The following is a 26744-nucleotide window of genomic DNA, read 5'->3' on the forward strand; positions in this document are numbered from 1 at the left end:
TAGTCATTCATGCATTTTTTTGTCCAAAGTTCACAACCCATGTGTTTTATGTATCCATCTTAACCAATACAATTTTAGCCTAACTAAATGTTTATCAATTTCATTGATCTTTCAGAGAATCAGCTCTTGATTCTGTTGCTTTTCTGTTTATGATTTCATTGATTTTTGCTCTAGTTTTTATAGTGTCTTTTCCTCTGCTTGTTTTAAGCCTAAGTTACCCTCTTTAGTTTTCTAAAAAGCAAGTTTTGATTATTGATTTCAGATCTTTCTTCTTTTGGAATGTATGCATTCGATGCTATAAATTTCCCTATAAGCAGTGTATTTGCTCCAGTCTGCTCATCTTGATAAGTTATGTTTTTATTTTCATTCAGTTCAAAATACTTTTAAGTTTCTTTTGAGACTTCTTTGACCAGTGTATTATTTAGAAGTGTGCTGCTTTATCTCCAGATAGTTGGGAATTTTCCAGCTACTGTCCTGTGACCGACTCCCAGTTTCATTCCATTGTGATGTAAAGCATACTTGGTATGATTTTTGCTGCTTTTGTTAATTTGATAAAATGTTTTATAGCCTCGAAAGTTCCATATGAACTGGAAGAATGTGTATTCTGCTGCCGTTGGATGGACTATTCTGTGTGTCAAATAGATCAAGTTGATTGTTTAGAGCTGTTCAGGTCAGCCATGTACTTAACTGCATTTCTGCTTGTTGAATCTTGTCCATCACTGGAAGGAGTGGAAATTCTCTAACTATGATGGTGCTTGGGTGCTTCGTCACTCAGTCGCGTCCTACCTTTGCGACCCCATGGGCTGTAGCCCACCAGACTCTTCTGTCCATGGAATTCTCCAGGCAAGAATACTAGAGTGGTTGCCATGCTGTTATCAAAGGGGATCTTTCCAACCCAGGATTGAACCTAGGTCTCCCATATTGCAGACAGATTCTTTACCATCTCAACCACCACGGTTTGTCTATTTCTCCTTGCAGGTCTGTCAATTTTTGCTTCTCTATGTTGACACTATGCTGCTCATGCATATGTATTTAGTACTTTTATGTCTTCTTGGAGAATTGACTCCTGTATCTTACACAGTGTGCCTCACCCATGATGGTTTTCCTTGGGTTGAAGTTGGCTTTGTTTGACATTAACGTAGTTGCTCCAGATTTCTTTTCTTTAGCATTGACATACGGGTCTTTCTCCATTCCTTTATTTTTAACCTGAGTCTTTTTACTTAAAATTGGTTTCTTTAAACAACATATCATTGAATCTTACTTTTTTACCCACTCTGGAAATCTCTGACTTTTAACTGGTGCAGTTAGACTTTTCACATTTAAAGTGATTACTGATATAGTTGGATTAATATCCACCATATTTGAAATTGTTTTCTATTCATGACATCTGTTCTTCAATTTTTTTTTCCTCCCCCATTTTTCTGACTTCTCTGGTTTTGAGTATTTTGTATCATTCTATTTTACTTCCTCTATTAGCATATCAGTTAAACTTCATTTTAACATCTTTCTGTGGTTGCCATAGAGTTTGTGCTATATATATATATATTTTTTTTTTTTTTTTAATACTAAACTAAGTCCACTTTCAGAAAACACTGTTATACTTTATGTGTATGTAGTAAAGACACTTAGAGTATTTCTGATTCTTCTCTACCTGCCTTTATGATTTTATTGACAATTTTTTTCATTTATCCATATTCTGAAGTTGCTATTTCTGCTTTAAATAATTTCTTTTAGATCAATTAAGAAAAGGGAAAATGGACATTTTTATTTATTCCTTCTCTAACTCTTTACCTGTGTTTATGTTGATCTGAGTTTCTGACATATCATTTTCTTCCTCTCTGAAGAACTTTATATTTTTTGTGAGGCAGGACACCTGGTGATAGATTCCTTCAATTTTTGCTTGTCTAAAGAAATATTGGGTTGGCCAACAACCTGAACAAACCTTTTGGCCAACCCAATATTTATTTTTCCTTCACTTTTGAGGGATATTTTTCTTGGAAGTAGAATTTCAGTGTGGTGATGTTTTTTTTTTCAACATTTTAAATATTTCATTCCACTTTTTGCGTGTGGAGAGACTTCTCTTGAGAAGTCAGATCTAATTTCTTATTCCTGCTTCTCTACAGGTAGAGTGTTTTTTTCTCCTTCATTTCTGCTTTCTTTCATGATTTTAATTTAGTCTTTGATTTCTGCAATTGAATATGATGTGCTAAGGAGTGCATATTTTGGTATTTATCCTGTTTGATGTTCTTTGAGCTTACTGAACCTGTGGTTTGGTGTCTGTAATTGATTATGGAAAATTCTCAGCCATTCTTGCTTCAAATTTTTTTCCTCTGTTTTCTCTTTTTTCTTTTTCTGATATTCTAATTATGCATATGACATACTTTCTGAAATTTTCCTACCATTCTTGGATGTTCTGTTTTTTTTTTTTAATTATTATTATTATTTTTTTTCTGTTTGCATTTTAGTTTGGCAACTTTCTGTTGACCTCTTTTCAAACTCACTGACTTTTGTCTTGGCTGTACTTACTCTGTTGATGAGCCTGACTTAGACATTTTTCATTCTTTACAACATTTTTGTTTTCTAGCATTTCCTTTGATTCTTTAAAAAAAAAAAATCCTTCTTTCTGCTTATGTAACTGTGGATGGAAAATATCGCCTGCCAGTAAATGAAGGCTGTTATGTCCATCAAGCCAGCATCTACTGAAGCTGTCCCCAACTGCACACCATGAGAGGATTCAGGATGGAGAAAGCAGGACCCTGGCCCCAGATAGCCAAGATGCTCATCAAAGGAGTGATTTCAGTGAGCCCAGGCTCTTGCATCTCATCTTCCTATACATAGAAAAGCGCTGAATTCATTAATGTGAGATGTTTGTTTGTTTTTATTAACTGTAATCTGGCTTAACGCTCAACATTCAGAAAACTAAGATCATGGCATCCGGTCCCATCATTTCATGGCAAACAGATGGGGAAACAGTGGAAACAGTGGCTGACTTTATTTTGGGGGGCTCGCAAATCACTGCAGATGGTAATTGCAGCCATGAAATTAAAAGACACTCCTTGGAAGGAAAGTTATGACCAACCTAAACAGCATATTAAAAAGCAGAGACATTACTTTGTCAATAAAGGTCCATCTAGTCAAGGCTATGGTTTTTCCAGTAGTCATGTATGAATGTGAGAGTTGGACTATAAAGAAAGCTGAGCGCCGAGGAATTGATGCTTTTGAACTGTGGTGTTGGATAAGACACTTGAGAGTCCCTTGGACTGCAAGGAGATCCAGCCAGTCCATCCTAAAGGAAATCAGTCCTGAATGCTCATTGGAAGGACTGATGTTGAAGCTTAAGCTCCAGTATTTTGGCCACCTGATGCGAAGAGCTGACTCATTTGAAAAGACCCTGATGTTGGGAAAGATAGAATGCGGAAGGAGAAGGGGATGACAGAGGATGAGATGGTTGGATGGCATCACTGACTCAATGGACATGAGTTTGGGTGAACTCCGGGAGTTGGTGATGGACAGGGAGTCCTCGCGTGCTGCGGTTCATGGCGTTGCAAAGAGTCAGACATGACTAAGCGGCTGAACTGAACTGAATCTGTTACTGAACTGAACTGGCCTGTTTTTTGTGTCTTATTTTTGTTAAACTTTTATATATCCTGGCTCCTCCCTTACCTCTTCGGAGCAGTCCCTCACAGCTATCTGAGAAGCTGTCTTCTGGGCTTAAGTCCTCAGAAAATCTGCCAAATCCAATGTAATTCTCAACTTCTGGGTTGTGCATTTTTTTCACTTGACATACCCCATTGGCTCTTATATTTTGTCTGCGTTCCCGCAAAGAGCCCTTAAATGTATTAACCATGGCTATTTTAATCCCCTGTGTGATAATTCCAGTATCTGTGTCATGTCTGAGTTTGGGCTTGCTCTGTCTCTTCAGATTGCAGTTTCTCTCGCCGGCTGTATGCTTTGTGGGTTTTTTGTTGATAGCAGAGAATGATGTGTTTGTTAGTAGGAACTGAGGTAAAAGGCCGGTAGGGTGAGGTTTTATGTTACTGTCGTAGGAGCTGAGCTGTGTGTAATGTGTGTGGTAGCTGTGGGTGCCGGAGGCCTCAGAGGCCTCTCCTGACCTTCTTTGTCTTCCCTGATGCCTTTGGGGTTTCCGGAGAACTCTTTCTTAGAGAGTGTCTGATTCCCGCTGCTCTCTGAGCTGTGATTCACTGTCACCAGACACATACACACGGGCGCCTTATTAGCAGGCCTGTTAGCTGAGGGGCAGGGGAACACTGTGTGTGCTGAACATTAAACCTCAGTCTTTTAAAAAACTGTTCCCTTATTTATTTGGCTGCGTCAGGACTTAGTTGAGGCCCGTGGGATCTTTGCTGGTCATATAGGATCTTGCAGATCTATATGCAGATCTAGGGTGCAGACTCTAGTTGTGACGTGAGCCCAATAGTTGAGGTGGGTGGGCTTAGCTGGGGTTTCCCAGGTGGCTCAGTGGTAAAGAATCCACCCACCAGTGCAGGAGACACAGGAGACGTGGATTTCGATCCCTGGGTCAGGAGGATCCCCTGGAGGAGGAAATGGCAACCCACTCCAGTATTCTTGCCTGGAAAATTCCATGGACAGCGGAGCCTGGTGGGCTGCAGTCCATGGGGGTTGCAGAGAGTCGGACACGACTGAGTGTACACGCACTCTTCACACTACGTGGGCTTAGTTGGTCCCTAGCATGTGGGATTTTAGTTCCCCAACCAGGGTTTGAACCCATGTCTCCTGCATTGCAAGGGGGATTCTTAACTAGCTCACCAGAGGGCACCAGGTAAAGTCCCATACCTGACTTCGCAGGCAGGGTACCTGGGCTGAGTTCTTCACAAGAGTCCCTTGGGTATCCTGCTCCTCCTTGGGTGAGCAGGACTGGAGTGGGGTCATTATGGCTCCTCAGGTTCACTGAGGCCTGAAGATTGGGCCTTTGTTATGTAGACAGTCCTGGGTGTATCTCAGTTTTTCTTCCCCTCTCCTAGCCAGAGCCAGGAATGAATTTTTTTGGCTCTTCACTGTGACAGCCTGGTGGGCTTCCTGGAGGTCAGACCCACCGAAGTGTGGGGCCCCCTAAGACGGTGGCCCCTGGGAGTTTCCTTTCTCACTCAGGCTAGCGCATCCTCAATCCAGCAGTTCATGAAGATGAACACGTGGGCGATGCTGCCTGTGCTGGCCCTGGCGGAATCTCCTTCCGGTGAGCAGATCTTGGCTCTGACTTGCTGACCTCTCCAGATTTCAGGGGGGTCCTTTGCCCTGTACTCTCAGTTTTCTGATGAGTCCACAAAATAGCAGATTGGGGGTTTGTTCAGGTCTTTATGCGAGAATGGGAGTGACAGCTCGTTCTGTGTCAGCGCTGAAACCTCAGATCTCCACCCTCACAGTTTTCTGCCCATGTGTGCTATTCTGCCTCACTCTCATTCATTCAATAACAAACCTCCTGAGAGTGTCAGCCGTGGTAGTGTAGAGGACACCAGTGGAGACCAGGGCACTCAGAACTGAGACATGAGCCTGGGAAATTTTGTGGGTCTGGACCTTGACTTTCTAACCTGCATGCTTAATCACTCAGTCGTGTCCAACTCTGCAGCCCCTTGGACTGTAACCTGCCAGGCTCCTCTGTCCCTGGAATTCTCCAGGCAAAAATACTGGAGTGGGTTGCCATGCCTGCCTCCAGGAGATCTTCCCCACCCAGGGATCGAACCCAGGTCTCCCGCATTGCACGCAGATTCTTTACTCTCTGAGCCACCAGGGAAGCCATAAGTAAATGAAATTTCTGTTCCCTTCCAGCTGTAAATCTAACCATCTCTTTCTTCTGAATTACTCATGGTATTTTACAGGATAGTTTGCATAGGGTGGGTGTTCAAACTTTTCTTCATTAGCCTCATAACTTTTTGCCCTTTGAAGCAGAATATAATTATCTGGATAATCTTTTCTTGTCTAATTTCGTCTTCTGTCATTTATGGAACATGCTATCATGGATTTACAGACATTAGGCATTTATATATTTTTGAAAAATATAATGAATGTCTTGAATAGAATTTTTCCAGGAAATATTTTATTTAAATTTTGGCTTTTAAAATGCAGTGCCCAAGAACCCAGACACAAGAGGTCACATATTGTATATTCCATTTGTGTAAAGTGTCTGGAATAGTAAAACCATAAAGACAGCTAATTTCTGGTTACCGGGGACCAGGTGGAGTGAGAGAGGAGATTAACTGCTTTAATAGGTTCTGTTTTGGGGTGATGAGGATATTTTGCAACTTGACCGAGGTTCAGCATGCATGGATGCGTGTTCATTCCTGTCTGACTCTTTGCGACCTCATGGACTGTAGCCCAGGCTCCTCTGTCCGTGGAATTCTCCAGGGTGGAATACTGGAGTGGGAAGCCATGCCCTCCTCCAGGGGATCTTCCTGACCCAGGGACTGAACCCAAGTCTCCTGCATTGCAGGCAGATTCTTTACCATCTGAGCCACCCCACTGTGATGCATGGAACACACTGAATTGTTAACTTTAAAATGGTTGAATTTATGTTATGTGAATTTCACCTCAATAAAAGTTACATATAGTACATTAGCCATTCAACAGTCAAACAGTGCAAAACCTTTTACCGGTGCAAAGCGATTCTTCCTTCTGCCCCAGACCCTTTGTCTTCTGAGCTTACAGGCACTTTGACACCAGCCCCCGACCTCCCTTTTTACATGGCAGATGCTGCATGCAGCTTTTCTTCTACTTAAATCGGAGCTTTTCCCTATCAGCACGTAAAAATCTACCTTTCTCCTTTTCAGAGCTACATAGTCAAAGGAATTATTTTCTAAGTTCTTAAAAGGCACACGTTTCCTGTCACCATTCTAAATAAACTGTTCTTTCCTGTTGTAATGCCTCTACTATAACAAGCCGCTTAATTTGTGCCTAATTCGGTATCCAATTGGGGAAAGCAATCTGTTCTTTGTGAGCAGGTTTAAACCTAAGGATTAGCTTCATTTTTATGAGTCATTTCTTAGAATCAGAAAGGATGATGGTATCAGCCCAGTGCCTTTTATCACAATAAGGGAATTGAAAAGAAAGCTCATTTAATTAATTGATAGTTAATGAGGCCATGAATCTGTTCCATAGCTATAATTTGACAAATATCTCCATTGCTGAAGCATGTGTTTTATTTCCCCCCCGAGAAGATCAATGTGAAGTAAGAAGTAAGTGCAGGACAGCTCTAGAGGGCAGACTGTGGGGCCCTCTGTCCCTCCGTGTGCAGGACTATTAGTATACAATGTCCGGAGACAGAGCTCGCTTTATAGACTCGGGACAAGACCTCTATTCATATCACAGTCAAACACATCACACATAGGAAAGCCTCCGCTTGCTGGGACTGCAGAAGCTGAGCTTCGTGGAGCCTCACTGATTTTTGAATTAGGAACTTGCAAGCCCAGCAGCAGCCCAAAGACCATTCTTGATTTGGAAATTGAAAGACTGGGAAGAGGCAGAGGGATTGTCTTTGAATCTCTTTTGTGTATTTGGGTGTGTGGAACTGTAGGTAAGTGGGAGGCTTTCTCTCTGTGAGCTGGCTTCTGCACTGATGTCTAGTTGAGTCTTAAAGCCCATTCATTAGGAAGACAGAGAGACAGGAAGAAGGAAGACCTCCCACTAACTAATCCCTGTGCCCATGTCGGGAGCCTGTTGCTCTCTAAGGATTTGCTTCAGGGAGCCTGGAATGCAAAGCAGTGGGCCTTTTTGTGGGATTTTAATTCAGAGTTTGCAGAATAAGATCCTTGGAAAGGCCAAAGAATGTATAGCATTCATGTGTAGCATCTCATGGTTAATATACTACATAAAAAAAAAAAAAATTCTGTGGTTCTAAAAAACTTGAGTTACACATACAGAAAGCAAAAAAAGAAAAAGAAAAGTTAGGAATAAAATGAGTAAAATTCTCTGTAGTATAAAGTGATTATCAACAGGTTTTTTTTCCTCCATTCTTCTAGAAAAATTTTGTGTGTGTGTAACTTAAATTATGTCTGTGAATGAGATTATTATATACGTTGTTTTGTATTATGCGTTTGTCCTTGTTCTTATTGTTGTAGCCACGAGTTCCGGGAAACAAACTCACTCAGAAGGACAGTGCAGATAGTGGAGTACAGTTTATTACACCGGCGGGCCCAAGGCCGAGTCTCCTCTTAGCCAAGGACCCCGACCAGTTTTTGTGAAAACCTTATATACCCTAAGTGTACGTGCCCAAACCCACCTCCCCAAATTCCCTGAAACTAGCCTGAACAAAAGAAAAGCAAGATACAATCAAAGTTAACCTGTGATTCATATGCATTAAGCCTAGGCAGGTAACAGTGGACAATTATCAATAGGCCTGTGGTCATACCCCAATAAGCGTAATAGAATGTATGATTCTATTCAGTTACACAGATAATTAGGGTGTTCTTTTTTTTTTTTTTTGCCAGGTCCTTTTTTTTTTTTTTTTTTTAATTTTTATTATTATTATTTTTTTTTTCTTTTAGGCGGCAGAGAGTCTAGGTGTGAGCCTTGGGGCTCTTCCTTCCGGGGACCTGGTTTTCCAATTGGTCTGTCGTTTCCATAGCTACTGGACATATAGCTCAAAGTCCACAGTCCGGCCCAAGATGGAGTCCTGCTTTCAAGATGGAGCCTGTTCTGTCTGTTTCCTCCTTCATTATGTCTCTGACATCTCTTCATACCAGTGCTCGCAGGTCCAACTCCTCCTCCTCTTGTGTGAAGGACACCATCTTAATCATTCAGCTTGTTCCTGTTGATGGACACTTGAGTCGTTTTGCAGTCTTTATCTCGCAAGGAATGCTGCGAGGCCTTTTGTCGCCTGCGCATCCCAGAGCGGTGCCTGATCATTCTGACCCTGACATCCAGCACCCTCTCTGATCACTGTCGTCCTTCGTTGCAGCTAGTCCTAGTCCTTCTGCTCCTGGGGTTCAGAAATGCCCCACCCTCCCCGGATCCTCAGCCCCACTTCCTTTCCAGTGTTCCCCACCACCCTTATGTTGTCAGTCCTCTTCTTTCTAAAAGTCCTCCCACTTTCGTAGTCACCGGTAAAACCCAGCTTCGGCTGAGTCCACTTTCCTGCTACGGTGGGCTTGCACTTGAGCTGCGGTGTGGGGCTGGGCAGGTGCTCGGTCTGGCCCCCTGCTGCTCTGGTTCTGGCCATGGTGCACCTTTAGCAGGGCGCCCAGTTCTGCAGTGTGTCTGAGTATATATTTGTGTATGTATGTGTGTGTGTGTGTGTATGTATGTACCTGCACATATACACAGATATATATATATTGCTGTTCAGTCCCTAGGTACTGTCTGACTCTTTGTGACCCCATTACTGTAGCCCACCAGGCTCCTCTGTCCATGGGATTTCCCAGGCAAGAATACTGGAGTGTGTTGCCATTTCCTTCTCCAGGGCATCTTCCTGACCGAGAGATCAGACCCACCCACATCTCCTGCATTGGCAAGTGGATTCTTTGCCACTGAGCCACCTGGAAAGCCCATATGTAAATGTTGCACACATACATCTGTGATGTGTTTGTGTGTGTATGTGTTACAAAGTTCTGCAGATTGTGAGTGGTTATCCCTACCACCAGTTTTTTCCTTATATTTTAGTGATTCCAGCTGTCCTTTGTTTGGTGAGTTAATTTAACAGGGAATAATCTTATAATAACTCACTGAGTGAGGGAAAGTCGCTCAGTCGTGTCCGACTCTTTGCAACCCCATGGTCTGTCCATGGAATTCTCTAGGCAGGAATACATTCCCTTCTCCAGGAGATCTTCCTGACCCAGCAGTTGAACTGGAGTCTCCTGCATTGCAGGCAGATTCTTTACAGTCTGAGTCACCAGGGAAGTCTATATAACTCACTACTAGGACTCATTTACATATTGATGTGCACACAGTTGGGGCTTCCCACGTGGCTCAGTGGGTAGAGAATCTGCCTGCGATGCAGGAGACGTGGGTTCGATTCCCTGAGTCAGGAAGATTCCCTGGAGGAGGGCAAGGCAACCCACTCTAGTATTCTTGCCTGGAGAATCCCATGGACAGAGAAGCCTGGAGGGCTACAATCCATGGGTTCGCAGAGTCAGACACGACTGAGCAACTGAGCACACACATGCACATATGATACAGTTGGTGAAGTAATTTCTTCAATGCATATCTTTGTGCCAGGTTGACTTCCTCAGGTTGAGACCTTCATTGTTTGATGTAGCATCTTCATTCCTATAAAGGAGTGAATTGATTCGATTTATACTGGAATGGCATTGAGATTCCAGAGGAGTGCAGACTAAGGAAACAAGAAGTCTCGTCTTAGGCTGTAGTTTGTCGTCTTTGCCCTTGGTTCATACCTGGGCGACTGAGCTGAGGCTGGAGGCGGCCCCCACTTCCAGGACCCGTGTGGAAGAGGAGCTACCATGCGAAACGGGAAACCCGATGGTGCTCTAATACTTTAATTCACGCCTGTTTGTGGGGGCCAGGCGATGCCAGCGCAAAGCTGCCCCCTGAGCAGGGCTCTGGAAAGTTGGCAGGGGGGCCCTCCAACCTGCTGGCGGCCTGAAAACACCCGGGTTCCCAGCACAGCCTCTGGACAGAGAGCCCTGCGTGCAGCCTCTCTTCATAAACCTCCTCCTAGTGCGGCTCAGTTTCCTGTTGTCCCTGCACCAGCTCAGCCCGAGCTGTTCTTTCTTGCTGAAGACTATAATTTTATTTACTGGCTCTTTGTACGTGGGAAAAATGGCAGAAACTGGTAGTAGTGCAGACTCTTTTGTAGTACCTTTTGTTTGAAGGGTTCAGATTGATTGCCAAGTAAAGGCAGAGAAAGGAGGTGCAAAACACAGGGGCACGTTTTCTGGAGTTGGTACCTTGATGCTTCGGGAAGTAGGAGGAGCTTCTTGCAGGAGAAGGGGCTTGCCCTGAGCAGGGGCCAGGCCAGGGGCAAGGGTCGCTCAGAACTCTCAGCCTCCACATCGAAGGCTGTAGGCTTCGGGAGCTGGTCCGGAGCCTTGCAGGAGAACTCACTTGCTCCGGCCTCATGGGGGCCAAGCTTGTCATCTCAGTAAAAGCAGGGAGGGAGGGCTGGCCCCCGAGAAGATGTGGGTCTGTCCATTGGGATGTATCTCAGGTCTGGTGGGGGTTTAGTCACGAAGTCGTGTCCGACTCCTGCGACCTTGTGGACTGTAGCCCACCACTACTCTTTTTAAACAGAAGTTTCCTGGAGATGTAATTCATGTAGTATAAAAGTTACCATTTTGAAGTATACAATTCAGGGATTTTCAGGATACTCCCAGAGTTGTACAAGTGTCACGCCCGTTCCCGTGCTAGAAGATTTTCAGTTCCCTCCCAAACCCCAGTCCAGTAACCGTCCCTCCTTACTCTTGCCTGCCCTAAACTCCTGGAGACCATCGGTCTGCTTTTTGTCTCTCTGGATTCGCCTGTTCTGGACATTTCATATGTACATTTTCTTGTGTTTTGTAGCCTTTTTGTTTGACTTCCTATTTTTTTTACTTAGCATGATGCATTCATGTGTGTGTTTAGTTGCTAAGTCGTGTCCAACTCTTTGCAACCCTGTGGACTGTAGTCAGCCAGGCTCCTCCATCTGTGGGATTTTCTGGGAAAGAACACTGGAGTGCGTTGCCATTTCCTTCTCTAGGAGACCTTCCTGATCCAGAGGTCCAACCCAGGTCTCCTGCATTGTAGGCAGATTCTTCACCGCTGAGCTACCTGGGATGCGTTCATGGTTCCTCCTTATTGTAGCATTCCAACTCCATGTGTGGACAAACCACATTCCCCAGCTGCTGGACATTTGGGTTGTTCCCACTTATTGACTATTTTGAGTGATGCTGCTGTGAACATTCACATGTAGATTTTTGTGCGAACGTTTGTCTTCCATCCTCTTGGGTGCATACCTAGGTGTGAAATTGCTGGGTTATACATGACTCTGTGTTTCTCACTTTGAGGAACTGCCAATTTCTCAGAGCAGCTGCACCACTCAGTTCCCAGTAGCAATGTGTAATGTAAGGGTTCAGAATGCTCTACATCTGTACCTACACTTGTTGTCTTCTGTCTTTGATTCTAGTCATCTTAGTGGGTGTGATGTGATATCTCATTTGATTTGCCTTTCCTAAGCTGAATAATCATGTTGAGCATTTTTTAGATACACTTGTTGGCCATTTGGATATCTATTTTTGGAGAAATGTCTATTTACATCTTTTGCCCATTATTTATTTGGGTTATTTCTCTTTTTATTGTTGATTTGAATGTGTTCATTATATAACCTGGATACAACATCTTTATCAGATATGTATAATGTCTGTATCAGATAGATGGATTTGTGTATATTTTCTCCCCTTCTGTGGGTTGGTTTTACTTTATTGATGGTTGTCAGTAGTACACACAATTTTAAAATTTTGACTGAGTTCCAACTTACCTCTTTTTCTTTTGTTGTATGTGCTTTTGGAGACATATCTAAGAAACTAATATGTAAAGATGACAAAGATTTACTGCTATGATTTCTTCCAGGAGTTTCATAACTTTCTGTTCCTACATTTAGGTCTGTAATCCATTTTGAGTTAATTTTTGTGGAAGGTATAAGGTCTGTGTAGAGATTCATTTTTGAATGTCAGTACTATTTTTTGAAAAGCTATCATTTACTCCCTTGATTGTCATGGCACTCTTGTCAAAAATCAATTAAACATAAATATGTGGGTTTATTTCTGGGTATCAATTCTAAGCCATTTTCCTTTTCTGTGTGTCCTTATACCAGTATTACACTATTTTGATTATGGTAGCTTTTTTTTTTTAACATCAGTAAATGTGAATTCTCCAACTTTGCTTTTCTTCTTTAAGGTTGCTTTGTCTCTGTGTGTCTTGGATTTCTATATGAATTTTAGGAACAACTTGTCAATTTTTGTAAAAAAGAAAGCTGAGATTTTAACAGAGATTGCATTGAACCTGAAGATCAATTTGGGAAGTATTGCCTTTCAGTCCTTGAGCACAGGATGCCTATTTGTTTAGTTTTTAGTTTCTTGTAATGATGTTTTGGTAATTTTCAACATATAAATATTGTATAGCTTGTTGAATTTATAAGTGTTTTACTCTTTGATCCTGTTCTGAAGTGGGTCTCTTTTGATAGCATATGTTCTTTATCCATTGTACCCATTTCTGCCATTTGATTGGAGTGTTTAGACTATTTAGTTACTGATGAGTTAGAATTTATGTCTGTCGTTTTGCTGTTTTTCCCTATGGATCTGTGTCGTTTGTGTTCCTTTATTCCTCTATTTTGCCTTCTTTAGTGTTAGCTTCTAATCTGCCTTTTTAATTCTGTAGTTCATTCTTTATTCATTTTCCAGTTATCTCCTTAGTAGTTTCCCTGGGGATTGCAGTTCATGCAATCTTTCTTTATGTTGCTTTTCTATGGACCTAAACCTCTCCCTGTAGGAGTCCAGTTGGGGCAAACCTGGGCGGCTGTGACTGGGAAAAGATGGGGCGGAAAGGAAGACCCGGGACACTTTGTCATCTGAAAATTGTCTGTGTTGGTAAATGTATCTGCTAACCTCATGGTGGAGTTTGGTTACTTACACCATAAGCCTCAGTTCCTCTTCCAGTGAACTGTAATACTTTCATTGATTAATCTGCATAGACTCTAGTGGTTATAGCACAGGCTTTCCCTCTTGGGTTGGAGATTGGAAAGGCTGATGCCGAGATGGCGCTGAGTGGGCATGTTGATGTTCGCCGCCCCCCGCCCAGACCTCCTCACTAAGCTCCGTACCCTTCTCCTGTCCCCAGGTGGTCAGCACTCGGTGGAGTCCGGTGTTCTCCGCATCACCCAGGTCTGCAGGGACCCCAGTGCCACAGACCTCCTCCCTCTTCTCCAGGAGGGCGTCCTGCCATGAGGGGGCGGGCCAGCTGAGCCCCTGGGGACCCTGGAATTTGGCTGGAAGACCGTTCCTCTCCTCCCATCAGGACGTATCAGAGGTAACTTTGAATTTGGAAAATGAAAGCTTGAAAACCTTCATTTATGTCTTCAGGGTGGAATCTCAGGCAGTTGGGAAAGACCCTGAATGAGTTTTTCTGAACTTCTTAAACCACACCATGTAAGCTGTGGCCTCGTTTGCTTTCCCTTAGTGAATTTTGAGGATGGTCCTTAGCATATTATGTTAAGTGATTACAGTAATTAATATTTTACGAAGATTTCCACCGAGGTCCTCGTTTACTGCTTTTAACAACCTCATGAGGTTGATATTGCCAGTCTGGTTTTGTAGACTGGGAAACAGGCTTAGAAGATCAAAGTGGTATGGCCAGGGTTTCCACAATTCATGGACTCACCCAGAAGAGATGGATTGAGCCCCTTGCATTGTGCCTGGGGCTGTGCTTCTCCTGCCCTTCTGCTTTCATGGAAATTCCAGGATGGTGGGATGTGAGGGGAAGGTGATGGTGGGGACGGGCACCAGGAGACAGACCATGTGAGGGAGCAAGTTTTGTCTTGTTCCCAGGCCTAAGTGTCATGGAGAAAATAAAAAGCTACCAGGTCTAGAGGGGTGGAGTTTTAAATGGAGTGCTCTGGGAGGTCTCGTTAAAAAGTTGACATTTGAACAGGGATTTAAGGAACTGTGGGACTTTGCCAGCAAAGGTCCTTCTAGTCAAGGCTATGGTTTTTCCAGTAGTCATGTATGGATGTGAGAGTTGGACCATAAAGAAAGCTGAGCGCTAAAGAATTGATGCTTTTGAACCGTGGTGTTGGAGAAGACTCTTGAGAGTTCCTTGAACTGCAAGGAGATCCAACCGGTCCATGCTAAAGGAGATCAGTCCTGAATGTTCATTGGAAGGACTGATGTTGAAGCTGAAGCTCCAATACTTTGGCCACCTGATGCATAGAGCTGACTCATTTGAAAAGTCCCTGGTGCTGGGAAGGATTGAAGGGGAGAGAAGGGGATGACAGAGGATGAGATGGTTGGATGGCATCACCGGCTCAATTGGCATAAGTTTGAGTAAATTCCAGGAGTTGGTGATGGACAGGGAGGCCTGGCGTGGTGCAGTCCATGGGGTCGCAAAGAGTGGGACATGACTGAGTGACTGAACTGAACTGGAAATTAGCCAGTTAGCGTCCGGGACAAGATAATTGGAGTCAGAAGAAGACGTGTGTGTGAAGGCCCAGAGTCCAGGAACACCGAGAGGCAGGGGGGCTGGCGGGGAACCAGCCCAGAGCTGTGAGTCAGGTGGTGTGAGGTGGTTAGGAGACAGTGGAGAACTGACCATGTTTAGCATCACAGACTGTTGGAGGAATTCTGTGTTTGAAAAATCAGTGCAGGGTTTTAAGCAGAGGAGGGGCAGGATCCATTTTAATTGGCTCATTCCGGCACTGATGTTAGAGGATAGGGGAAGACCAGGAGACCACTTAGAGGTTGTTAGAGAAATCCACTGTAGTAATTCCAGCAAGAGATAAGTAATTCCAGCAGGAAGTGGTCACATTCTGGATACATTTTGAAGAAAAACCCTTAAGGTGTCCTGGCAGAATGGATATAGGGCTTGAGAAGAAGGGAAAGTCCATCACGACGGCAAAGATTTAACTGGAGAGTTGTCACCAACTGAGACGGGGAAGTCCGCCAGGGTGGTGGCAAGGGTGTGTGCCACAAGGGGTTTGATTTTGAACAGATTATGTTTGAGATTATAAGACCCCGAAATGGAGATGCTGAGTGACAGGTATATCCAGATCTGGTAGTTGAAGATGGCAGTCTGAGATGGAGATACAATGGAGGTCTTTGGTCTGTGGTTATTAAAGGAATAAGGTCAGATGAAATCCTGGGGAGAGAGGAATTTTCAAGATTGGGTCCTGGGACTTTCCAGTTTTTGGAGCACCAAGAAGCAACTGCTAGGCAGAAAGGGGGAAATCCAAGGGTGAGTCTTCTTGAAAGCCACATGCAATCATTTCAGAAGGAGGGAATGATAAGCTGTGCCCAGTATGTGGACGGGCCAAGTGAGGCGGAGACGGAGAACTGATTCTTGAACCAGTGCCATGCGGGTCATTGGTGGCTTCAGTAAAAACAGCAAAATGTCATATGGGTCTGGTGGTTATGGCAACCAAGGCCAAGGAGAGTGGGTTTGGAGGGAAAGATGGAGGCAAGAATATGAGACAGAGATTGTTGACAACAGTTTGGAGGAGGTTTGCTGCCAAGGGGAGCAGAATACGGGGTGGTGTCTGGTGGGGTAAGTCAGGCTGAGAGAATTTGTTTTTAGTTAGATGCATTTGCTTTATTTATACATCCGTGGGGATGGTCTAGTAGAGAGGAAAAAAAATGTTAATATACGACAGAGGGCTGCTGGGACTGTGTCTTGAGTAGGTGAAGGAGGTGTGTTTGTGTACAGGTGGGGTTGTTTAGGGAGGAACACAGATAGTTACTGGTGGGGATGGTCTATATGACAGACACATGTGGCGCTCAGAGAGGCATTTTCTTGTGATTGCTTCTATTTTCTTTGTGAAATTGGAAGCGAAGTCATCAGCTGAGACTTCCATGGTGCAGGAGGTCTTGTTAGTTTGGGGAAAAAGAGAAAGAGTGAGGAGACCTCCAGGGAGAGGCAGATACAGAGTGATCCCCTGGTGTGACTCCTCCTGAAGCTCGTGGCCACAGATGGAAAGACCCCCCATCCGTATGACTGTGTTTATCTAGACAGTTGAAAGCATTCACAGTAGCATCCCAGGTAGCTCAGTTGGTAAAGAATCCACCTGCAGTGCAGAAGACCCCGGTTTGATTCCTGGGTCAGGAAGATCCTCTGGAGAAGGGATGGGCTACCTGCTCCAGCATTCTTGGGCTTCCCTGGTGGCTCAGACGGTAAAGAATCCGCCTCCAATGCGGAAGACCTGGGTTCGATCCCTGGTTTGGGAAGATCCCCTGGAGGAGCTTATGGCAGCCGACTCCAGTATTCTTGCCTGGAGAATCCCATGGACAGAGAAGCCTGGCGGGCTACAGTCCATGGGGTTGCAGAGCCGGACACGACTGAGCAAACTAAGCGCCTTGTAGCTCAAGACTTGAAATGTCAAGATCTGTGTCTGTTTCTGTTTTGTAAAAAGGTTCATTTGTATCATTTTAAAATTAGATCCCACACATAAGTGATATCATGTGTTATTTTTCTTTGTGTGACTCACTCCACTTAGTACAATAAATTCTAGGTTCATATGCACTACTGTGTATAAAATAGATAATGAACAAGGGCCTACTCTGTAGCAAAGGGAACTCCACTCAATATTTTCTAATAATCTGTATGGGAAAAGAATCTGAAAAAGAATGGAGATATATATATATATATCTGATTCATTTTGCTGTGCACTTGAAACTAATACAACACTATAAATCAACGATACTCCAATAAAAATTAAAAAAAAAAAAAAGAATATTGTTTGGCTGAGCAGAGGGGCAAAATGAAAGGACTGCCTGAACAACAGTGTCTGTAGGAGAGAGATGACCCAGGTCACCAGGAGGTTACCATGGTGACTTGAGGAGACAGCACATGGGTCATGAGGAGGAGATCAGGGTGGGCAATGGGTGGCCGGCAGGGGCTGGGGAAGGGCCAGTGCTGTCTGTACTGGGACACTGGAGGGCTTGGTTGGGAAGACAGGAGCAGTGGGCTGTCAGTGTGCCTGGACCTGGGGAAATGGGGCACTTTCAGTTCCGTTCAGTCGCTCAGTCTTGTCTGACTCTGCGACCCCATGGATGGCAGTACGCCAGGCTTTCCTGCTCATCACCAACTCACTGAGTTGCTCAAACTCTTGTCTATCGAGTCAGTGATGCCATCCAACCATCTCATCCTCTGTCGTCCCCTTCTCCTCCCTCCCTCAATCTTTCCCAGCATCAGGGTCTTTTCCAATGAGTCAGTTCTTCACATAAGGTGGCCAAAGTACTGGAGCTTCAGCTTCAGCATCAGTCATTCCAATGAATACTCAGAACTGATTTCCTTTAGGATGGACTGGTTTGATCTCCTTGCAGTCCAAGGGACTCTCAAGAGTCATCTCCAACACCACAGTTCAAAAGCATCAATTCTTTGGCACTTAGCTTTCTTTATGGTCCAGCTTTCACATCCATATATGACTACTAGAAAAACCATAAATTTGACTAGACAGACCTTTGTCAGCAAAGTAATGTCTCTGCTTTTTAATATACTGTCTAGGTTGGTCATAACTTTTCTTTCAGGGATCAAGTGTCTTTTAATTTCTTGGCTGCAGTCACCATCTGCAGTGATTTTGGAGACCAAGAAAATAAAGTCTCTCACTGTTTCCATTCTTTCTCCATCTATTTGCCATGAAGTGATGGGACCACATGCCATGATCTTCGTTTTGTGAATGTTGAGTTTTAAGCCAGCTTTTTCACTCTCCTCTTTCACTTTTATCAAGAGGCTCTTTAGTTCTGCTGTAAGGATGGTGTCATTTGCATATCTGAGGTTACTGATATTTCTCCCAGCAATCTTGATTTCAGCTTGTACTTCATCCAGCCCAGCGTTTCTCATGATGTACTCTACGTATAAGTTAAATGAGCAGGGTGACAGTATCCAGCCTTGATGTATTTCTTACCCAATTTGGAACCAGTCTGTTTTTCCATGTCCAGTTCGAACTGTTGCTTCTTGACCTGCATACAGATTTTTCAGGAATACCTGGTATTCCCATCTCTTTAAGATTTTTCCAGTTTGTTGTGATCCACACAGTCAAAGGCTTTAACATAGTCAATAAAACAGATGATTTTCTGGAACTCTCTTGGTTTTTCTATAACTCAACAGATGCTGGCAATTTGATCTCTGGTTCCTCTGCCTTTTCTAAATCCAGCTTGAACATCTGGAAGTTCTTGGTTCACGTACTGTTGAAGGCTGGCTTCGAAAATTTTGAGCATTACTTTGCTAGCATGTGAGATAAGGGCAATTGTGTGGTAGTTTGAGCATTCTTTGGTGTTGCCTTTCTTTGGGATTGGAATGAAAACTGACCTTTTCCAGTCCTGTGGCCACTGCTGAGTTTTCCAGATTGCTGTCATATTGAGTGCAGCACTTTCACAGCATTTTCTTTTAGGATTTGAAATAGCTCAGCTAGAATTCCATCACCTCCACTAGCTTTGTTCATAGTGATGCTTCCTAAGGCTCACTTGATTTTGCATTCCAGGATGTCTGGATCTAGGTGAGTGATCATACTCTTATGATTATCTGGGTTGTGAAGATCTTTTTTGTATAGTTCTTCTGTGAATTCTTGCCACCTGTTCTTAATATCTTCCGCTTCTGTTAGGTCCATACCGTTTCTGTCTTTTGCTGTGCTCATCTTTGCATGAAATGTTCCTTTGATATCTAATTTTCTTGAAGAGATCTCAAGAGTCTTTCCCCTTTTATTGTTTTCCTCTGTTTCTTTGCATTGATCACTTAGAAAAGCTTTCTTATCTCTCCTTGCTATTCTTTGGAACTCTCGATGCAGATGGATATATCTTTCTTTTTCTCCTTTGCCTTTTGCTTCTCTTCTTTTCTCAGCTATTTTTGAGGCCTCCTCAGACAACCATTTTGCCTTTTTGCATTTCTTTTTCGTGGGGATGATTTTGATCACTGCATCCTGTACAATGTTATGAACTTCTGTCCCTAGTTCTTCACGCACTCTGTCCATCAGATCTAATTCCTTGAACCTATTTGTCACTTCCACTGTATAATCATAAGGGATTTGATTTAAGTCATACCATGGGCTTCTCTTGTGACTCAGCTGGTGAAGAATCCACTTGAAATGCAGGAGACCTGGGTTCGATCCCTGGGTTGGGAAGATCCCCTGAAGAAGGGAAAGGCTACCCACTCTACTATTATTCTGACCTGGAGAATTCCTTGGACTGTCCATGGGTTTGCAAAGAATCGGACATGACTGAGGAACTTTTCACTCACACTCATGATTGGTCTATTGGTTTTCCCTACTTTCTTCATTTTAAGTCTAAATTTTGCAATAAGGAGTTCATGACCTGAGCCACAGTCAACTCCCGGTCTTGTTTTTGCTGACTGTATAGAACTTCTCCATCTTTGGCTGCAAAGAATATAATCAATCTGAATTTGGCCGTCTGGTGATGTCCATGTGTAGAGTCATCTCTTGTGTTGTTGGAGCACTTTAGGGAAGCTACATTCCGACATTCCCTCCCGACAGCCTCAAGTCCTCATCAGCTTGCCTTGCCTTTTCACCACCTGCACTTTATTTTTTAACTTTTTTGGCTAGCAGCATGTTTGTTCCGCGACCAGGGATTGAACCCTTAGTGAGAGCGTTGAGTCCTAACCACTAGGCCAGCCTTGTCACCTGCACTCTGAAAGGGCCTGCTTGAGAATCCCCATTGAATCCCTTGACTGTGTACCATGTACTGACATTACCAGCGTTTCTCCAGTAATCCTGGGAATCTGTTGCTGATTTCTCACTGACAATTTTTTTTGCTGAGGCCGAGGGAGGTCTCTAGCTGGCTCATCAGTGCTGCAAGGAAACAGGAAGTGTGATAAGTGACCTTTCAAGCCCCGCCCCCACCCCCACCCCCTTCTTCACAGGCCTGGGTACTGAGTGAGTGTGTGAGTGTGTGTGTGCGTTTTGACCTCAGCTACAATGTTTTAGGGTTATTGCAGCTTTCTCTGCAGTACCCTGACTGGTCTGGACACAGTCTCCCCAGGTGTGACGGGAACTTGAAAGCACCCTGGAAAAGAAGGGGCTGCCAAGCAGAGTGGACTTGTGCTTTTCCCCGCATCGGCCCACTCCCACCTCCCAGGACACTGTGTTTGGGAATCTGTCTCCAGCAAATTCCAAGAACTGAAATGGCTTCACAGTCACAAAAAGATTTGTGTGGAAGAAGCCCAAATACCCGAAAATGACATTCCAGCACAGGCAAAGCTATTTTTAAATGTTTAGGATTTATAAAGAGAAACAGCGTTTGGAGGATATAAACCACCCCCAGGTCTCGCTTCTGTGATTGAAGTAGCTAAATCTGAAACAAGAGTTTTTGTTTTTTTTTTCCTTCCCCTCTCCCCCCGCAGTTGGAGAATGTCATCGATAAGAAAAGAAATCTTCTGTAAAGAAAGTTTAGCTGAGCCTTGGCTTTGACGTGGCCTTGGGAACGGCCGGCATTCCAAGGGCTGCAGCTGGGACACGGGGCTCAGTCTTGGCTGGTGAAGCTTTAAGGCAAAGGTCGCTTAAAACACTAACTAGAATTGAAAATATCAATACCCGGCTTTAGTTCTCATGGTTTCAGAGTGGCTGAGGCGGTTAGGCCAGCGGTATTTTTAGAAACAGAAACACATAAAGATAAAGATGCTCTTCTGAGATCCCGGTGGCTGAGGGTCTCGGTAAAAGAAATTGTAACGGTGTCATATTTTCCACGTTTGTCTCAGTTGCAGTTTCTTGGGCTTTTGCTGTTGCTGTTCTTGTTCTGTTTGTTTTGGGAGCTGCACGTGCTGTTGTCTAGGCTGTGCTGTCAAGTCAGCATTTGCTGGGTAAGTCTGCTAAGCATTCTCACCGTCTCCGCGTCCCAGGGCCCAGTGGCAGCGAGGACCTCTGGTCAGAGACAAGCAAGTGCCTGTTTCCCAGGACAGTGTGAGTTTCTCTGGACATCCAGCAGCAGACACTTGATGAGTACCTGTTGTGTGCAAGATCCAAGAGGGTTGGAGGAGGAGCCGTGGGTGGGTTTCTGCTCTGATCTTTTCCTCTGATGAATGTTAGCCAGCAGGTGTGGGATGCCAGTTCCCAAAACTTGAGTGCAGGTTGGAGCAGAACTGAGACTGTGAGAAACGGGTGCTGAATACTAGGTCCCTTCACGGCTGAAGGGATGTGTCTTGAGTGGAGAGAAGGGAGGGACAGAGGGTGGAAGGCAGTGCTCAGGGCCCCTTGGGCTGGGCTCTGCTGGTCTGGATTAGACCCCCTCCTTTGGCTGGTCGGGAACCATCAGAATTTGTTAGCATAGTGATAGAATGTTTTTAAAGTAATTTAGACTGATTCATTGGACACTGTTACAAAGAAAAGACGGCACACAGGGAAAATAATCAAGGAAAAGTTTAATCATGTGGCTTAACAAAATTAATGGAATTTTTTTCCCCTCCTCAATTAAAAAAATGCACAGTGAGTGTGTGCTCAGTCGTTTAGCCATGTCCAGCTTTTTGTGACCCTGTGGATAGCAGCCTGCCAGGCTCCCTGGTCCATGGGATTTTTCCAGGCAAGGATAGTGGAGTGGGTTGCCATTTCCTTCTTCATACAGTACCTTTTTTTTTCTTTTTTTAATTCCCCAAAGCTTAACAACAGAGCTTCACAAACACATGCAAGCCCTTTTACCAAAGAAATGCCATCCTTTATGATACTTAATGGTTTCTGCTACAGTTAACATGCTTGATTAATGTCAGTGAGGAAATCTTTAGTATCTGGTCATTATCATTTATTGAAAACTACATAACATAATTGACTTACCTCAATCTCATTTTAGTCCTGAATTTACTTATTTTAATGGCTGATTTTATGAGCATATTCCATAATTTATTCTATGTATCAACTATGTATAAACACACTTATCTGAATTTAAAATAAGGTAAAATCTTCCTGATAGAAAGGAATTCTTATTGGTTCATTGGCTTAACAGTGAAAACCGTCTTCATCTGTTAAACTATTGGAAGGAGATAAATATGCAAATAATATGGACAAACATTTAATTGAAAGATGGTTATGATAGATCATGTATTAAGATATTTTCTGTGGAGAGGTGCATTGAAGTGAATATATTTTTTCTGAAATTTTTTCTGAATGTATTGGTTTAAAACAGAGGCCTGTATAGTCACCATTTATACGTTAGATCCTTAGATCTTAGTCATCTTATAACTGAAAGTTTTCACCCTTTTACCAACCGCTCCCTATTTCCCCCACCCCCTGAACTTGCCAGCCACCTTTCTTCCCTCTGTTTCTATGAGTTTCCTTTTTTTTTTTTTTTAAGATTTCAATATAAGTGATACCATGTGGTTTGGTTTGTTTCACCTGCATAATGCCACCAGGTCATCCATGCTGCAAATGGCAGGACTCCCTCTCTTTTAAGGCTGAATAATGATCCATTATATTTATACCTCATATATGTCATATATATGTATATTTATCCATTCATCTGTCAACAGACACTTAGGTTGTTTCTAACATCTTGCCTACAGAGGGTAGAGCCACACTGAACATGGGACTTCAGTTATCTCTTTGAGTTAATGATTTTGTTTCCTTCAGATGTATACCCAGAAGTGGGACTGCTGGATCCCTTTGTTATATTTTTAATAATCTGAGGAACCGCCATACTATTTTCCTCAGGGGATGTTCCAATTTACACTTTCCGTCATCAGTGTCCAACGATACCCTCTTCTCTACCCCCTTGTCAGCATTTATCTCTTGCCTCTTTGATAACAGACATTCTAACAGGTGTGAGGTGGCATCTTGTGGTTTGATTTGCGTTTCCATGATGCATAGTGATGTTGAGCATATATTTTCATCTACCTGTTGGCCATTTGTACATCTCCTTTGGAAAAATATCTGTTTAAAATATCTTTGCCCATTTCAAAATTGAATTATTTGTATTTTTACTATGGAGTGATATGAGTTCTTTCTATATTTTGGATGTTAACCCCTTATCAGATAGGGGATTTACAAATATTTTTTCCCATACTACCAGTTGCCTTTTCACTTTGTTGATGATTTCTTTTGCCATGCAGAAACTTTTAGGATTTTTATTATGTTCCATTGATTTGTGTGTCTGTTTTATGCCAATGCTGCACTGTTTTGATTATTGTCGCTTTGTCATATAGTTTGAAGTCAGGACGTGTTTAGCTTCGTTCTTCTTTCTCAGGATTGCTTTAGCTATTCGTGGATATTTAAAAGGATAAATGATATACTAGAAATTATACTTCTTTCAACTGTTGCTACTTTATTTTAAAAAGACAATATTTCCAGTATGCCAGAAGTTGTATCTTCTGCAACTATTTAAAATTCTTCTATAATTTTATGACAACTGAGGAATGTGCTAAAGTCCTGTGTACTTGTAAAAAGTTATTGTTGGCTGTAGCTCAGTTCTTCCCTAGGAAAACCAGAAAATCTCTCCTTTGGGGCACGTAGAGCAGATTCAAATCTCTGTGTTGTGGTGGAAGAGGTGGACACGGGGAGTCAGAAGGCAGGTCCAGGCCCAGTTTTACCCCTTCCTTCCCAGGAGCTAAGGGAAGTGAAAGTGAAGGCGCTCAGTCCTATCCGACTCTTTGTGACCCCATGGACTGTAGCCCACCAGTCTTCTCCATCCATGGAATTTTCTAGGCAAGAGTACTGGAGTGGGTTGGCCAGGGGATCTTCCCAACTCAGGGGTTGAACCCAGGTTTCCTGCATTGCAGGCAGATGCTTTACCATCTAAGCCATCAGGAAATCAGAGCTGGGGAAAGTCACTGGCATCTCAGAGCCTGGATTTCTTCTTTGTTAAAATGGGAATGACAGCACTGCCGCCCTACCTACCCGGAAGTCCCTGGTGACGATCCGCTGTGCCTGAAGGGTGGGCTCGATTCTCATGATGTGTAAACAACAGTCAGCTATTCGTTACTGATCAGGAACCAAATGCAAATGGAATGACCACCTGCAGCCTCCTCTGGGGCCTGAGGGAGGGGTGGAGAGGGCGGACCTTGGGAGCACAGAAGATGCAAACAAGATGACAGGAAGCACAGCTGTGAGGAGGGCCCGGCTTTCCTGTGGTCTTGATGTGCGTTTTGTGCTCAGGGGAGGGGTGGTCAGGTTCCTAGGGAGGGCTGTAGGAATTTGGAGGATGGGACTGAGGGATGCCTTCCAGCACAGCAGAAAGAAGCCACAACCTTGATTTATTCTCGGGCTCCTGAAGCCACCATCCTCGTGTCTAGGGAGAGATGAAATAGCAAAGGATGTCTGCTGACAGCTGTCGTTGGTATCCGGCCTGGGAGTTTATACTTGAACCTCCGTGTGCGCTGTTGGCTTCTGCAGTTCTCCCGTGATGATAGCTACTGTTGTTCCCACGGTCCAGCTGAGAAAACTAAGACCCAAAGAGACTTGTTCAGGATGATGCAGCTGGGAAATGGTGGAGCCCTGCTAACCCAGCACACCCAGCTTCCACATCTCACTTGACCTTTCTGCCTGTAAAGAAGGTTTTGGATGGACTTGCAGCACCTGGAAAGCAGGGAGGAATAGGAAGTCTTGGAAAAGAGCTTGGTTTAAAATGGACATTATTTAGGTTTGCGAGACGTCTTCAAGCAAGAAGTTGGTGGCAGTGGGATGGGGTCCTCTCTGGGCGTTGGAGTTGTGAAAGAGCCTCTTTAATAAAGAGGAGTTGGCCTGTGCTGTGTGGAAATCTAAAGATATCCTGAGTAGTCACTACCCAGTTGAGGGAAGGGCCATATATATTGAACCTGATGAATTTGCAGAGTTCAGGAACATCACTTTCAGTCCATTAGTGGGCAGGATTAGTGTGGGGAGAGATGAGGCTGTCATGAGGCCAATGAGGCTGCCACCCCTAGATGTGTTAGTAAATGTCAGCTCTACCAGATACTTTGCAAGTAGTGTCGGCCCTACAAGATACTTTGCAAGGTACTTTGTAATTTTGTTCTAAATCCTCTCTGCCCAGCTCAAGTTCAACACAGTAGTGCAAGCTGAAGTGAACATCAGAGAATGTAATCTTATCACCAGCACCCCCTAGAAAGAAAATCAGATGCACTATGGGGTTTTGAAACATCAGAATGAAGAGCAGACTGTGTGAGTGAGTGAACTGAATGTGAGGACTAACAAGAGGCAGGATGTTTCATGTATAAATTGTTCCAAGCTGGGGGAAAAAATCACATTTCACAATCTCTAAAAAGGGACCTAGCCAAGGGAAAGCGGTTCATAGTTCTTTTTTTTTTTTTTTTTTAAGAGAATTGAAAAGTTTCCATTAGAATAGAGAAGAAATTAGAAGTACATGATCCTGTTCTTTTATAGGATAGGACCTAAAGGAATCTTCTTAATTAAAAAGGATCGTGAAATCCATAGACCTTAAGACCTGGTATTGGAGTTGAATTTGCCTTCTTGATTCCTTGAACTTCTTGACTTCTTGAACCCAGAGCTATCTTCCTGGCCAGGGAGATGAATGGAGGCTTTGGGTGGGGGTGGCTTGTGGACATGGTCTAGAATATCCACTCAGAGATCTGGCCACCAGCTCAGCCCAGACATCCCTGTTTTCTTTAAATTCATTGACAATAAATCAACAGTGGTCCATTGGAATCCACTGAGGAGCTCTTGTTGCTCTCAGCCTCTGAGTTTCTGAAGTTCACCAATTTAAACTGGTTACTTAATATTTTTAATACATATATGCATGTAGTGGGCTTCCCTTGTGGCTCAGCTGGTAAAGAATCCACCTACCATACGGGAGACCTGAGTTCAATTCCTGGGTTGGGAAGATACCCTGGAGAAGGAAAAGGCTACCCACTCCAGTATTCTGGCCTGGGGAATTCCATGGACTGCAATCCATGGGGTCGCAGAGTCAGACACGACTGAGTGACTTTTAACTTTCACTTCACATGCATGTAGTAAAATTATTAAAATACAGACAAATTATTAAACATAAGTGTAAATGCCTCCTCTTTGTCCTCCCCAGAAAAATAACACTAATAATTTTTAATTTGTTTTTTAGTTTCACCATCTAGAAAATTTAGTATACCTGGAAAGATATCCGTTTTAAATCTGAACCAAAAAAAAAAAAAAAAAACTG

The 26744-nt window shown here is 43.5% G+C and overlaps 1 protein-coding gene across 15 annotated transcripts in view; it reads left to right on the forward strand.

Moving 5' to 3' along the window:
* Positions 1-26744, forward strand: part of RNF144A (ring finger protein 144A) — a 123376-nt gene that overhangs the window by 16148 nt on the left and 80484 nt on the right. For 2 of the 15 annotated variants that reach the window (XM_061154763.1, XM_061154769.1), the window contains exon 2: positions 13798-13986. The gene's annotated coding sequence lies outside the window, so the exon portion shown is untranslated. The other 13 variants (XM_061154759.1, XM_061154771.1, XM_061154756.1 and 10 more) reach the window with 10 other exon arrangements.

The sequence above is a fragment of the Dama dama genome, chromosome 11 (genome assembly GCF_033118175.1).
Source record: "Dama dama isolate Ldn47 chromosome 11, ASM3311817v1, whole genome shotgun sequence".
In the NCBI taxonomy this organism is placed as follows: Eukaryota; Metazoa; Chordata; class Mammalia; order Artiodactyla; family Cervidae; genus Dama; species Dama dama.